Source organism: Mauremys reevesii, linkage group 5 (assembly GCF_016161935.1).
Source record: "Mauremys reevesii isolate NIE-2019 linkage group 5, ASM1616193v1, whole genome shotgun sequence".
Lineage (NCBI taxonomy): Eukaryota > Metazoa > Chordata > Testudines > Geoemydidae > Mauremys > Mauremys reevesii.
The window spans coordinates 70,829,727-70,846,341 of NC_052627.1; the positions used below are offsets into that span (position 1 = coordinate 70,829,727).

Genomic DNA, 16,615 nt, shown 5'->3' on the forward strand with positions numbered 1-16,615 from the left:
TGAGGTGCTCTCAGTGAACATGGAATCTTGGGAGGTTTTATCTCTTAAAAATGAAGAATGTGGAAATTGTGATTTGTTTTTTTCAAAGGCTTATAACTTTGCTGAAAGTGGAGGGGAGGGAAATCAGCCTCAGGCAGATATGCAGCATGGAAAATTTCAGTCCAAACAGTTAAAGTTTGGAAAAGTTATAAGCAACTGAAAATATGATCTTATAATGGGAAATGTTATGCAACTTTAATAATATCAGTCCTGCCTATGACAATATAATCAGTTCTCACCTCAGGGCCTGATCTGTGTCACTGTAGATGAAGTGGTGAAATGAACAGCGATCCAGTTTGGTGCCTAGCAGTAGAAACAAAGAGCATCCTGGATTTATGGATGCATACTTATACAACTTTTAAGTGGGCCAGACTGCATATTGGATGGTGACTTAAGAACAGATAAGCCTGTCAACTTGCAGAGCCACATGCATATAATCACAAACATCAAAGGGTAAAATCTGATATAAATTCTAGTACCCATAACATGCACAGCAAATATTTTAAGGTTAAACTTGCAAATCCTGAGAATGACAATCACAGGGACATTTAAAAGCTGAGAGTGGCCACCACTCTCTTTTATCCCAGCTGTTGAGGTGCAAATTTGGTATACAGCAGTCTATTTCATATTGATACTTTCACATGTAACAATCTGGCAATTCTCCAGAAGAACAATTTTCCAGTTTCACATAAATATGAGAATGTGGATTTATTCTATTTTCACTTTAATCACTTCAGTGTGCCTTCTTTGTATCAAGTCCTGCACAGTAGAAGATGAATATCTCAGAAGAAAAAATAACATTTAATAAGTGTGTATTGATTAACCAGGCGTTAATAATGGTCACCCTTCTTATCTAGTGATGCCCCTAGATATTCAGTATGGATACATTGTATTATTATTATTTCATTGACTTTACACTGACAGTTTTCCTCTAAGATGTCAGTAAGTCTTCTTCTTCTCCAAAGTTCTTCCTTCTTAATGCCACATGTCCAGAAACCCACTCATTATTATCAGAAGAAACGCCTCTTTTCAGGCTCAATCTTCTAAACTCGGCAGAAAGGTATTCATTGTGAGTTCCTAAAATGAAGAGAGGAGAACCCCCCCCCCTTTTCTATTTGGAGAAATATGGAATGGATGTCATTCTGAAATTAGGATAATATCCCAGATTTCTGCAAAATATCTACTATAAAAAGTTATCAGCCAATAATCTTGTGTAATATAAAGCTTTTCAGTGTTTTAAGCAGACAGATACATTTATTTTCAACAAAAAGAAAAGGAGGAAGAAATTAAATACCATTGATAATCCACAGTTTACAAATGGGTGTAGGCTGGAATTAGTAACTTGAGGAAAAGTTGTTATTTTTATCTAGACTATACCGTGTGTGTATGTGTTTAAAAAAAAAGTTACATTATGTCATAGATGGATCTTGAAGATTTTGGGCCAGTTCTGCTCAGTTACTTAGTGTAAATCTGAAAGAACATCACTGGATTCATCAAAGTTTTGCTTTGCACTGATGTTAGTGAAAAGCAGAATCTGACCACATAAATCCCTAAACAGATTATATGTTGTGTTATTTTTGAGATTTCTATTCAGTATTTTTAATCTGTTTTTTTGGGTGATGAATTTCATCCCCATTGAAGTGGTGAAAATTTGTTAAAGTTGACACCACTTCATCCCCAAACTCTTTTGTCCCCTCTTTAAGAGGAAAAAATAACATTTTAATCCTTTTGTATTGCTTTATTAACTTTATTTTACTTTATTAAGCATTATTAACTGTAAGCCTTCAGAGGCGCTGGAGCAATTTTTCTAGTGGGGTTGCTGAGAGCCATTGAACCAAACTGTAAACCCTATATAGAATGGAAACCACTTCAAGCCAGGCATCTTTCTGCACCCCTAGTTCCAGCACCTATGTCGGCCTTCTTCGCTGGTGATATTCCTGAATATGCAGTTTGGATACTTTTAAAAATACATATATTTAATTGACTGAAAATGTGAAAGCTAACTGCGGAAGAGACAGTAAGAGCAGAATTTTCCTATAGTGTTGTCTTAAGAGAAACAGATTTAGAAAAGTTTCAGCATGTGGCCCTTAGGTATTTTGAATATTCCTGTCATGATATTTTTACACTTTTGCTTATTACCATTTATTTGTGAATTGTCAAATTTCAGTAGCTCAGATCAAGCATTTCAGCTACTCAACAAATAAAAATATTATTTGGGAATGTCGGAAATACAGATTTGCTGAATCCAGCCCCAGATCTGTGGTTTGTTCTCCTTGATATTTCAATTACCCTATAATTCCAAAAGATTTTGTGGCAGTCTTCTTGTCTGAACTGAATATTATCATTCCTGCTTTCAAGAAAACGAGTGACAGACAAATGACTTTGGAATGCCACTGCCTTAATCTCACACTTCTCCATTGCTGAGCCAAAATATGCAGCTTTCCAGCTCTTTTAAAAAGAACAGCTCAGCTCATTTCCCAACATCAATAACAGGTCACAAGTAGTAATTAGGAAATGATGATAACAGAGTTGTTAAAAACAAAGCTGAACATTTTGAAAGTGAATGCAAGTTTTGTTGTACACCCATAGAAATTGGGAAAAATATTCTATATGGGAAAAAATGAAAAGCTTAATTAAAGTTTAAGGAAAAGGTAAAAAGCTTAAGTATAACATCACTCTGCATGTAAAGAGTCCATTGTTCCTGATCCACAAGCAACATTTCTACTGGGGATACCTAGAGCACTATCAGCTTCTGTCTTATTTTGTACAGTAAATGACATTCAAAATAGATGTAGAGTGCATTTACAAATGGAAAAAAACTAAGTGACTAAGGTTAGATTGGTTTAATTAAATATTAAAGTAAATTCTGTATTTCAAAATGTAGGTTTCAGAGAGGTCTGATAGTGGCACACATGTGTGTATTAATTCTTAATTAAACATTATACTACTAAATATTTAAGAACAAAAATGTGCCTCAGAAATTCAGACCTCATTTGAAATATGATTGAAGCTGCAACATTACGTTCTGAAATTTTTTTCCCAGGACTCCCATGATGAACCAGTGCAGCTCTACCTCAGGAAAAGACCTTTGGACATCATAGGAGATGTAATCTGGCTGGGGAACATAGCCCATGTCAAAATGTGGAGAACAGAGGCATGAGGGGCCTCCCATAAGGCATTATGTAGCTCAGGCAGTTGCAGAGATTAATGTTAACATTTAACAGGAATGTTGAAATGGTTCATTTTGGCCAAAAACATGAAAATGAACCGTTTCAACATTTCTGAAATGCAATTATTTTGAACTTTTGTTCCATGAAAAGCTGTGATATTTGATATTTTGTTCCAATTTGGGATGAAAACAAATGTCAAAATACCAGAATTTTCTGTGAGACAGATCTTATTTTTCTATTAGCTCTGATATTCAGTTTTAATGGACTGTTACTTTATGTATCTTGCTTTCCATATATAGTGGAAGTCACTAACAATTTGCAAACTTCTAAATCACGATTGCACAGATTTAGATTCCCTCTTTGCTTTCTGTATATCACTTCATCCCAAAGGTTACATTGTGTTCAACAGACAAATGTAAACCATATAAAAATAAGAGGAATTATGCACAATATATAGAAATGTATAGGCTCCTGTACATGGCTTTTGTTACATAAGCAAAACCTGCTTCACCTTCTATATTGTAATGCATATAAAAGTTCCCTCCTCTGAATCATGCTACACTAGCAATTGTCTGTGCTAGTGTTCATCATCGGCAGGAAAGTAAATGACTTTATTTTTTTCAATAAATACATTTTCACAATAAATTAAAAAAGGAACAATAGAGACTATACACCAGATTCTGATTTCCTTTACACTGGAAACGACTCCATTGACTTAAACTGAACTACTACTGATTTACAAGGAAGATCCAAATTGGTTACACTATTTCCTTCCACAAGTTCCCCTTGTATTCTATTTCCTCACTCACAGATGAGGCTAACTTTTCATTATTATCATTACTTGTCCATTACAAAATAGATTTGATAATCTGATTTCCTCTTGTTTCTCATTTTCTACCTCTGCTTCTAAGGCTGCCAGTTAAGTTTCTAAACTGTTTGTTCTGCCTGCAGAAGTAAATGCTGCTATGTAGACCTGTTTTTCTGTGATGGACTCTTAGATCTTCCACATATGCTAAACATCTGTTTTTGCCCCCTGAGCTCTGAGTGACACTGCCATCTTAAATCTCCATGAAATAGCAAGGACATTTTTACATAATGCACTTCTTAATACCCATTTTTTCTTCTGTGTAGCCTACTGCACTCCCTTCCATATCAATATAGGAACAAAAATGAGTGTTAAATGATTCCTCAGATAATTCATTTTATGTGGTGAGCTGCAAGGATTCACTGGGACAAGAAGATGTAAGGATACAAGACAACTAGTAAAAATGGCTGTAATCTATTTTAGACTTTTACATTTGATCTGAAATGTATCAGTGTACAAGACTAGATTCCAAAAGTTGCCTGCTAACAGCATCTGGAACACGACACATCTCACTGTACAGGTCTTGAAAAATTTACTAACACCTACTAGCTGTGATGAATAGGACAGGTGAGAGTAGGGCAGCTCCAGCAGTGAGATAGCCATTACACCAGCCACCAGTAGATGATGGGTAAGGGGAAATATGTTGGCATTTTCTACCAAGCTGCTGTCCATTTGACGTGTTAAGGATTCTGTTTTGTATTGGCCTCTGGCTTAACAGATAGCTGACAAATGTGAAGCTTTTACAAGAGAAAGGGCAGTCTCTCTGGGATCTGCTAGCTCTGCTTGTGGGAAGGTCTCTGCCACTTTATTTGTGCCCTAGAATTTCCAAGAGTTCTGCTATTTTGCCTCTTCCTTCCTCTTATTCCATCCTTAGGGAAGAGGAATGTAAAGTAATTTTTTGTCGTCCAAGGCCTGGTCTACACTATGCGTTTAAACCGAATTTAGCAGCGTTAAACCGATTTAACCCTGCACCCTTCCACACAACGAGGCCCTTTATATCGATATAAAGAGCTCTTAAAACCGATTTCTGTACTCCTCCCTGACGAGAGGAGTAACGCTGAATTGGTATTGCCATGTCGGATTAGGGTTAGTGTGGCTGCAAATCGACGGTATTGGCCTCTGGGCGGTATCCCACGGTGCACCATTGTGACCACTCTGGAAAGCAATCTGAACTCAGATGCACTGGCCAGGTAGACAGGAAAAGCCCCGCAAACTTTTGAATTTCATTTCCTGTTTGCCCAGCGTGGAGCTCTGATCAGCATGGGTGGCGATGCAGTCCCAAATCCAAAAAGAGCTCCAGCCTGGACCATACGGGAGATACTGGATGTGATCTCTGTATGGGGAGACAAATCTGTTCTATCAGAACTCCGTTACAGAAGATGAAATGACAAAGCATTTGAAAAAATCTCCAGGCTATGATAGACAGAGGCCACAGCAGGGACTCAGCACAGTGCTGCGTGAGAAGCGTAACAGAAAGCCAAAGAATCAAATGGATGCTCATGGAGGGAGGGAGGGGTACTGAGGACTCCAGCTATCCCACAATCCCCTCAGTATCCGAAAAGCATTTGCATTCTTGGCTGAGCTCCAAATGCCTGAAGGGTCAAAAACATTTTCCCAGGCATTTCAGGGGAAATGTCGTCAATTTACACCATTCCCCCCCGCCCCGAAAGAAAAGGGAAAAAAATCATTTCTTGCCTTTTTTCAATGTCACCCTATGTCTACTGCATGCTGCTGGTAGACAGGGTGCTGCAGCGCTGAACACCAGCATCCCTTTCCTGGTGGTAGATGGTACAATATGACTGCTATCCATCATCATCATCAGCCCATGAGTGCTCCTGGCTGGCCTCGGTGAGGTCGGCTGGGGGTGCCTGGGTAAAAATAGGAATGACTCCCGGTCATTCCCGGCAGATGGTACAAAAAGATTGGTAACCGTCCTCATCATATCAACTGGGGGCTGAGCTCCATCAGCCCCCACCCTTCCATGTCTAAAGAAAAGATTCTGTACTGCCTGGACTATCATAGCAGCGGGAGGCTGCGCTCCTCTCCCCCCCCACCCTTTAATGTCCTGCCTGGATTATCATAGCAGCTGGAGGCTGCCTCCCCCTCATTTTATCTCACTAAAAGTGAGTGTTTCTTATTCCTGCATTCTTTATTACTTCATCACACAAAAGGGGGACACTGCCATGGTAGCCCAGGAGGGTTGGGGGAGGAGGGAAGCAACGGGTGGGGTTGTTGTAGGGGCACCCCCTAGAACGGCATGCAGCTCATCATTTCTGTGGGATCTCTGGGGCTCTGACACAGAGCGGCTGTGCTCTCTGGTTCTCTAGTACACTTGCCCCATATTCTAGGCAGGACTGACTCTATTTTTAGACAAAACATAAAGAAGAGAATGACCCATGGAGTCATTCCCATTTTTGTCCATGCGCCCCCGGCCGACCTCAGTGAGGCCAGCCAGGAGCACCCATGACAGCAGCAGACGGTACAAAAGGATTGATAACCGTCATCGCCAATTTCCAAATGCAAACAGTGCAAAATGACTGATAACCATCATCTCATCACCAATTTACAATGGCAGATGGTGCAATAGGGATGGTAACCATCTCTGCTACCTTGCAAAGGCAAATATGAATGCTGCTGTGTAGCACTGCAGTACCGCCTCTGTCAGCAGCATCCAGTACACATACAGTGACAGTGACAAAAGGCAAAACAGGCTCCATGGTTGCCATGCTATGGCGTCTGCCAGGGCAATCCAGGTGAAAAAGGGCATGAAATGATTGTCTGCCGTTGCTTTCACGGAGGAAGGATTGAGTGACGATATTTACCCAGAATCACCCGCGACACTGTTTTTGCCCCATCATGCATTGGGATCTCAACCCAGAATTCCAATGGGCGGGGAAGACTGCGGGAACTATGGGATAGCTACCCACAGTGCAACACTCCGGAAATCGACGCTAGCCTCGGTACATGGATGCACACCGCCAAATTAATGTGCTTAGTGTGGCTGCATGCACTCGACTTTATACAATCTGTTTTAAAAAACCGGTTTCTGTAAAATCGGAATAATCCCATAGTGAAGACATACCCCAAGTTACAACATGATTCCTGACAGCTTTACTGCTGTCTACAGAGTTCTGAATTGCAGCAGTGGGACTCACTAGAGTCTTAAACTTTGGTGCCATTTGGCAAAGCCCTGAGCACTGGGGCTATCTGAGTGTAGAATCGGACAATAGTGCATTAATTCATATCTAATATCTTCATAACCATTAAGGATAAAAATATTTTTTAATTAAAGTGTACATTCTGTAGAAATTTGTGGTTGAAGACCCCATATTCACCAGGAAAAGCTTTTCATTCACCACTGACAACTGGATAAGTGAGTTTTCCAAGCCTGGCATTGGGTAAGGATCCTGATCACTTGCTAACAATAGCTGTTAGCATCTCAGACAACACACTGCCTGAAACCTTGATCCCTTTTCTGGTGAATTGCAGTTTATTCTACTTTCTTTTGAGGGGATGGGAATTAAAAGGTAAAATTACCATTACATTTTAGTCAGATTTCAAGATTATACCTAAAACTCTCTCTATATATCTACAATAGTTTTATGTAACAATGCCCATCACTGTACTATTAGAACATCTCCAAAGAGATATCACAATAGGCCAGTGTTCTGATTTTCTTCTCTATTTCCCCATGGTCAATATGCATTGGTGCTGAAACTAGGTGTACGGGGGGTGCTATAGAACCCCCTGGCTTGAAGTGGGTTCTATTATATACAGGGCTTACAGGGTTTCTCAGCACCCCCACTATAAAAATTGTTTCAGCACCCCTGGCAACATGGGTCTTTGGTTGTTAGTTTCGCCTTCTTCCTCACTATTCCGGCTTTACATGTGTGTGTTTTTCCCCTCGTCATCTTGGTTGGTTTTAGTTGTAGCTGTTGGAAAGCTAACAAGCAAAAAATTGTGAAAGTCTGTGCCACATATATATCTGGCATCACTGCAATATTCACCATCCTGTGTCTCCCAGTTGCACTACCACAGAAGGGTCAGAGGACCACAGTGATGCTAGCTCGAGTTTCATGCTGTATGTGTGTGGGAAGAGGACGTGTATGACCATTGTGATACCAGCTCCCAGTGCTACCATCACAGTTGCTGCATCTGGTCATGTGTAGTTACTAAAACATCGGCACCAACCACTGTGAAAATGGTCAAATCCTATGGGTCTACATATGATTAATCTGATTTTCTGGTTAACATGTTATGAATGAAGAAAACCCAGATACTGCACAATGTACTCTTAACTAAAAAGAGTTAGGACAAAATCCTGAGGAAAAAATGTTGGAAATTGCTTAATATTTGTTTTATTTTCTTAAATTTAAGAGTTCATAAGTTTCTAAGAGAAAAATGCTACAATGAATGCTTTCTGAGTGATCCAGAATATCTGAAATAAAACTAATGTTAGCTTGAGATCTATGTAGAGACTGCAGTGTGGAAGTGCAGAAGCCTTTCCTTCCTCTCCATGGAGCTCTTTTGAAAATGTAACCCTTCTGCCAGTCTGAGTTGGCAGCAACATGGGCTGGGTTCAGTATCTAGGGGTTCCGTTTCAATAACGCAATGCAAAACCAGCTCAAGCCCCCACCCAGTGACCTGGGACAATTACATACCACCCCCCAGACACCTCTAAGAGACAATATTTCCCCTCTCGTAAGCACGGAGTCTGTAGCAAAATCCTTTTAATAAAGGAGAGAAACAATGCGGCATTATGTTGGGGAAACACCACAAACAGGATTCATAACACAGACCCATGAGCATGACCCACCACCAAATAAGTTTGGCAGTATCCTTTTCCCCTCAGGGTCTTAAGTCCAACACCCCAAAAGATCACTCCAAAGTCCCAAAAGTCTCTGTCCCTGGTCAGTGCAGCCCCAGAGTTCAAAAGTTTATCTGCAGAGTTTTATCCCCCAAGCCTGGGTGGAAATTGGGGGGAGAAGGGTGCTCAGGGTGTTATAGGGCTCCTTACATTGTCTGAGGCTGATTGCCCCACCTCACTGTGGGGTTCTGCTGCAGCCTTCACTATGAGCCGCTACACTCCACCAGCCATCACACGATCCGCTCCAGCCGTCCCACAAACTGCTGTGCTCTGCCCCGCTTCACTTCACTCGCCGTCCCGTGGACCGCTCCAACTGTCCCACAAACTGCTCCACTCTGCCAGCTGCTTAGCAATATATCTTTGGGCTCCCCCACTAGTTAACACAGCACTCAGTGATCTCAGCTCTTTAGTGATTTAGTGTTGTTTTTTTTGTTTGTTTGTTTAGTATTTTTTTAAAGCTGTTTAATTTTCTGAAAGAAAAATTGAAGTTTCTCTACAGGGAATGAAGAATTTTACAGCATTTTATTCCCCTCTTTGTTTGTGAAGGCTTCCCAAAAAGAATCAAGTTAAAAATAAAGTTATAATTTCCTGCAAAAATCACAGTGAATAGGACAGATATTTTGTTTATATCTTTTGAACCAGTAGGAGCCACGAACCAAAAAAAAAAAAAAAGCACTGCTTTGTTTAGCCTGTGTTACTTGTCGTAAAGAATAAAAAGTCTTTACAGAATGTTTTATTAGCTCTGACAGCATGGGAGGCTTCAGTTTTAAACTGTAACAAGTAGCATATATCCTAATTTGTATGTGACAGCGAACTGAGCGCTGCAAATGAATTTAAAATGTGATTTCAGAAATATTTGGGGTAAGTTTAAGAGTGGTTAAACTCTTATATGAGCATACAATAGATGGTTGGTTCTTCATTTGGTTAAACTTTTTAAAAAGGTAATAATCAAAACTTTATGGGGGACATTTTCAAACAAATTAGGTGCACAACTGAATGCCTAATATCCAACCAGTTATTACCTACCTGTAGTAATAACTAACGTGGGGGTGGTTAATTTTGAATGATTGCACATCTAATTTGAAAATATGGCACTCAGATTTGAAGTTCATTATGCACAATTGAAGAAGGAATTAATTTGACTTCAGTGACAATTTTGGTTGTGTGAATTTGGCAGGGTCAGGCACTGAATAGTTTTAAATATCTGTTTCTAACATCTCTGTTGTTCGCCACTGCCAGAACTCCTGGACAGGAAATGTGGTCCACATACAAGAGCCTGCACTCCTTGGAATGCTGGCATTTCAAATGAAACATACTATTTAAGTATCACTTAGGCCCTGATTCCACAAAACACTTGAATGCTTGCTTAACTTCAAGTATAGACTTCAATAGGACTACTCCCCTGCTTATTCTTGCCAGCAAGTTAAAGAAGTCTGGGCTGGATGAATGGACGATAAGGTGGATAGAAAACTGGCTAGATGGTCGGGCTTAACGGGTAGTGATCAATGGTTCCATGTCTAGTTGGCAGCTGGTATCAAGTGGAGTGCCCCAAGGGTCGGTGCTGGGGCCGGTTTTATTCAATATCTTCATTAACGATCTGAAGGATGGTGTGGACTGCACCCTTAGCAAGTTTGCAGATGACACTAAACTGGGAGGAGTGGTTGATACGCTGGAGGGTAGGGCTAGGATACAGAGGGACCTAGACAAATTAGAGGATTGGGCCAAAAGAAATATGATGAGGTTCAACAAGGACAAGTGCAGAGTCCTGCACTTAGGACGGAAGAATCCCATGCACTGCTACAGACTAGGGACCGAATGGCTGGGCAGCAGTTCTGCAGAAAACGACCTAGGGGTTACAGTGGACGAAAAGCTGAATATGAGTCAACAGTGTGCCCTTGTTGCCAAGAAGGCTAATGGCATTTTGGGTTGTATAAGTAGGGGCATTTCCAGCAGATCGAGGGATGTGATCATTCCCCTCTACTCAGCACTGGTGAGGCCTCATTTGGAGTACTGTGTCCAGTTTTGGGCCCCACACTACAAGAAGGATGTGGATAAATTGGAGAGAGTCCAGCGGAGGGCAACAAAAATGATTAGGGGGCTGGAGCACATGACTTATGAGGAGAGGCTGAAGGAACTGGGATTGTTTAGTCTGCAGAAGAGAAGAATGAGGGGGGATTTGATAGCTGCTTTCAACTACTTGAAAGGGGGTTCCAAAGAGGATGGATCTAGACTGTTCTCAGTGGTAGAAGATGACAGAACAAGGAGTAATGGCCTCAAGTTGCAGAGGGGGAGGTTTAGGCTGGACATTAGAAAAAACTTTTTCACTAGTAGGGTGGTGAAGAACTGGAATGGGTTACCTAGGGAGGTAGTGGAATCTCCTTCCTTAGAGGTTTTTAAGGTCAGGCTTGACAAAGCCCTGGCTGGGATGATTTAGTTGGGTTTGGTCCTGCTTTGAGCAGGGGGTTGGACTAGATGACCTCCTGAGGTCCCTTCCAACCCTGAGATTCTATGATTCTATGAAAATTATGTGCTTAAATGCCTTTGCTGAATTTGTCACTCTGTTAAGTGATAAAGGGACATGTTACCTATCTGTGTAAGCTTGGACCTGCAACGTACTAAACCCTTGGCCATCAATAATAATTCAGAGAGTTTAGCACCTCAGAAGGTGTCAAATACCTTACAAGATTGATTCCTCTGTGATATCCCAGTTACTAACTGGGAGAGAGGAAAGCATTGCCAAAATAATTCTTGATTCAAAGGATTATGTGAAGGTATTTGACTTATTTTTAAATGAATTTTGTTTGTTACCGTTGATTTATAATAACCCATTGGAAACTTGAAAATGATATCTATTTCTTACTGAAATGTGATTTGTTCTAAGATGTGCACTGATTTGATACTGAAGGCATAGTCAGAAGTGTTTTCCTGTTGCCATTTAATTTATTAATTAATTAACCTATAGAAATATTTTTGATATGCAAAGAGTTTTATGGATTTTATAAATAGATTTAAACAATAAAAAGAAAGTAGGTAATTTTTTTTGTCAGCCATCCTTTATGTTGTCCTTCTAAAGTATAAATTCAGCTGTATGCTCTAACTAACTAAAAACCTGAAAACCTAGTTATCATGTAAATGAATCCTTCTTCTAACTGACCTAACTAAAATACATAATAGCACAACTCCTGTACACACGACTTCTGGTTTTGCAAAATAAAAGCTACTCTGCCAATTTTAAGAAGATGGTACATCTTTTGGTTTTATCCTGTAATATAAGTGATAGTGGACAAAAATTCACGGCTATATGTATTTTGGTGGGATTCTTTACAGAATATTGAGCTATTTTCCCTTTTGTCTTGTTTCCTTGTAAAGGAAACTACATTAAACCTTTTGTTACTATTCTGCCTTGTCAACACAGGGCCAGTGCAGCTGATGTCTTAGACATCAGTGTCAAACCCTGTTGTAGTGATTCACAGTTTCCAGATTTATTTCTCTGATGGAAATTTTCAAGGCTGTAGGTCAAAATGGTCTTCTCTGCTGTCAGCTCAATCAGTGCCATCATTGCTGTGGTGGAAATCAATCACTAGTTCAAATTACTGTCCAACAGAGGCAGTCACTCACTAACCTGAATTCACCCATACTCAGCACTGTTCAAACTGGGATTACTAATAGGCTGATCTCATCAAAAAAATTTGCATTATATCCCTTATCTCACTTGATATTCTTACATGTGATTGTAACAAGCTTTGAGCTGTAACAGAGGAAGAATCTCTCTTGTTCACCTAACCAAAGGTATTTTTACATTGCGATACTGACATTTTTGTATATTTACCATTTTTTACAGAAATGTAGTGACAAACCATAAACACTACTCACTTTATTTTTTTATTCTGAAAAACTGAAGAATTCCCAAACCTTTAAAAGGATAATTTGTTTTCTTTTTGTCAAAAAAATTTATTGAGTGACTATGTCTGTCACATAGAAATTAGGAAAATTCAGTTTTTCCTCAAAGTGGCCGTTACATATTCCCATTATTCAGATGTATCCCCAATTCTGCCTAGCACCAATTAGCTTTGACAGCCTGCTAGAAAAGTAATGTGGATTGAGGCCTTGTGGCACTGAGTGTTTGTAGTTGAGGTTATAAGAGGCCAAGTAACTGCCTCTGTTTTGTGTTCTTTTACTGTAGGTTGTTAGCTACAAATGTAGCAGTTCCACCTCCAGAGAGGTTTCTCTTTGTTTTAACCCCAAATAATCTGTTAATTTGTATTATAGACTTTATAGATAGATAATTGTAGATGCCAGGGAAATTAATTGTGCCTGCTTGTGCTGAGTTTCCCTTGGATCTGGGGTCACATCTATCGTGGCATTAGTTCCACTGTCCTTTGTCCTCAAGCATAATGACAGAAGTAGATCTCAAAAATGGTGAATTTGGTGCCTCCCAAGGGAAGGAATAAATAGAACTTGGTGCAGTTCAGAATTTTCATCCCATGTGAAATTCTGATTTTGAAAATTTTAATTTTGTCCCAAATCAGGAAAAAGAGTTGAATTATCAAAAACTTTTCCATAATGAAATATTCCAAAACATTTCTAATTAGAAATGTTGAAATATTTTTGAATTAAATGAAGCATTTTGACATTCCAAAATTGAAATGTTTCATTTTGGTTTGCTGAACTGACCCAAACACTATTTTGAGTCACCTCAACATTAAATTGTCCCCAAGAGAAAAGAGATGTTGCCTTATGGAAATTGTGGATCCTAATGCCCCTATTTTCCACTAATATCTAAGCTCCTTGGCCAGACTACATCTCCTTTGATGCACCACACAACTTGATCAGAGAGGAATACACGTTGCATTATAGGACATGTATCCCTCCAGTGACCAGAGCCCATAGGAGACAACTCTCATGAAACAGCGTGTTGATATTTTGTTGAACTGTTTTCAAACAAAACATATTGAATCAGTTCAATAAAACAAAATATTCCAGTTTGGGTTGAACTGACCCAAACCAAAATATTTTGTTTTGATTTTCACAAAAGAATTTTTTTATTTTTTTTTCTGGCAAAATTGAAATTTTCCTCTGGAAACTTGATTTTCTATTGGAAAATCATTCTAATGATTCCTGACCAGCTCTAAGAATAAGAAACATTACCATGGATTTGGGAGCACTTAGATGGGTCTATCGTCTCTTTTCCATCTTATTCATTTCTGAAAGCACTTCCAGCTGTTCCACTGATACTGGTCATTCTGATTCTTAGACTTACTCCTTTATGGCCAGTATGGGTCCTTGAGTGCTGATGCACCTCTGTCTTCTACGGTGTCCTTATTATATTGGAGGGATCCAGTAGAGGTCCCTGGGACCCAGAAGATATAACCAATCTCCTGTTCTGGAGTCTTGGTTGTGGGGGTTGTTTGATTTAGCCTCAGTATTATCTGGGACAAATCTAGAGGCTCACCTTGACAACAGCTATGACAGGGGAATAGATGTTTCTGCAGGATCATGTTCCTTCTGAGGCTCCACAAGGAGATAGACAATCCTTAGTATGGCAGTGAGGGAACTTCCTGCTGCATTTAAGTCCTTTTACATTTAGAGAGAGAGTGACCTTATTTAATACCCCAGCATGCTCCCTATTTGCCTTAACTAAGGGTAGGTAGTTCTTATTCCTCAGTATGCTCAATTTAGGGATGCAGGGATTCCCATAAACCTATCCAGATCTAACTGTGGCTATCAAAGTTAAATGTGTTGGCACAAACCACCTCTTGCCTATTCTTCAGTTGCAGTCTTTGCAAAAAAAAAAAAAAATCCACAAAATCTGAATTAGAGTGAATAGAAGCACTTTAGGAGCAGTGAACTTGCTACCCATCAAATTGCAAATAATACAGTGGTTGCCTTAAGAACTCCTATGTTCATGTGAAATATTTTTTGGGATGAAACGTTTCCTTAATAAACCATTTAAATCTGTAATTTTGCGTAAAAGGAAATTACCAAATCTTTCATGTAGCCCTTTGGAAAACATAGAATGATTAATACATATTGATTTCCAAGAAGTCCCCCTCATGGAAGAGAGTCATTGCAACACAGGTGTCCTTCTAATCACGTAAGAAACAGCAGCATGACTGGAGATTTTTGAACAAAAACTGCTGTGAATTCTTTTCTTCCATCAGCATCCTGTGCAGACAACGTCTGTACTAACATAATCATCCCTAGCTATAAATAGTTTAATGCTGACTAATAGACTCTCACACCTAATCAGCCTAAAAAAGTATGTTATGTAAACTGACCAGGTAACCAACCAATCTATTAAACTTGAAAGGACAAACTGTTTTGCTAGATTTTATTAGCATAGTTACAAAGGGAAAAAAATAACTTTATTGTGCCTATTATTTCTTACTATAGGAGTAATTAAATTTATGTTGTGTTTATTTGGAGTTCACTCTCTTAAATCTTCCTTCCCCATTTCTTTTTTGTTTGTTTGTTTTTTCCCCCCTCTCTTTATAGTTCTTAAAAATCTGAGTCTCTACCCAAAAATAATGAGATTAGCCCTTCCATAGCAGACTGGTAGGAACTAAGCCTTTGGCTATCCTATTGTTGTTGTTACAGTTTGTTATAAGTAAATTGTAATATAGAACTATAACACTATCTGGCATTGTAAAGGGATTTGTAGTGCCAGGTCCTCAACCAGTGTAGATGATGGACATAATTGCATGCTCTGCCCCATGATCTCTACACTGAGGACCTTGCAATATAAATGAACCAAAGAGAATTTCAGGAGAGACAAAAAAACAAAGACAGGGATAAACAGAGATGAGCAGTAAAACTTAAAATATAAACACCTTTCACTTGCTCACCCATGAGTCACTAACAGGCTAGGGCTAAAACTGGAAGTGTGGAAAGACACATTCCATTACTACAAGCACTCTGGTAATATACAAGGGTCCCTCCTTAATAGAAAATATTATATAGGATTAAAATGACAGCCAGGTGAGTTCTCTTAGGACCACAAAGCTATTCTGCTAAGGGATATGACAAACTTATGGACATTAAAAAAAAAATCAGAAACCATGGCTCCTGAGAGAAAGTAGTGTGGGCAAAAGAAAAATAAAAGCAAACTTTTAATTGATGTTTTAGAGATTGCCAGATGCTTTAGAAATAGAACATAAAGCATGACAGAGCCAGCCTTTAAAGAGTTATTTTGCCCCATAAATCCAATCAAATATAGGAATCTTCTTCATGATGACATAAAAAATAAGGCTGCTGTATAATAGATTCTGATATAAGAAGGCATTTTCTCTGCATCTGGTTCATTTGTAAACAGTGATACAATCACTTTTCTAAAGGCTTTTAATCTCTCTCCTCCCCATGTGCTCAGCATAATTCTTTCATCTGTTTGTGTACTATATTTTGCTTTAATGACTAAATACAATCTGTTAACTGTTAGGGCTGCGGCCATAACTCTAAGCATATACAGTTATCATACGTCATTATTATTATATAGCAACATGAGTATGCACATAATATAAATCAGGTGTATTTCCTGTTTTGTTGCATCCCTGCTTTATCACTTGCTCCCTTGTTAAGGGAAACTTGTATAAGAAAGACCATTTGGTGAATATATTTGGAAATACCTCTTTCAAATCATGATTTTAAATGCCACAAAATGGCCAAAATAACCCCACC

The 16,615-nt window shown here is 39.2% G+C and overlaps 1 protein-coding gene across 2 annotated transcripts in view; it reads left to right on the forward strand.

Annotated features, from left to right (window-relative positions):
- Positions 1-16,615, forward strand: part of LOC120406723 (polypeptide N-acetylgalactosaminyltransferase-like 6) — a 157,135-nt gene that overhangs the window by 114,405 nt on the left and 26,115 nt on the right. The window contains exon 3 of one of the 2 annotated variants that reach the window (XR_005599530.1): positions 3,083-3,800. The exons of the other annotated variant lie outside the window; for it this stretch is intronic. The gene's annotated coding sequence lies outside the window, so the exon portion shown is untranslated. Of the gene's footprint in view, positions 1-3,082; positions 3,801-16,615 lie in introns of those variants that run through there. 2 annotated transcript variants of the gene reach the window in all.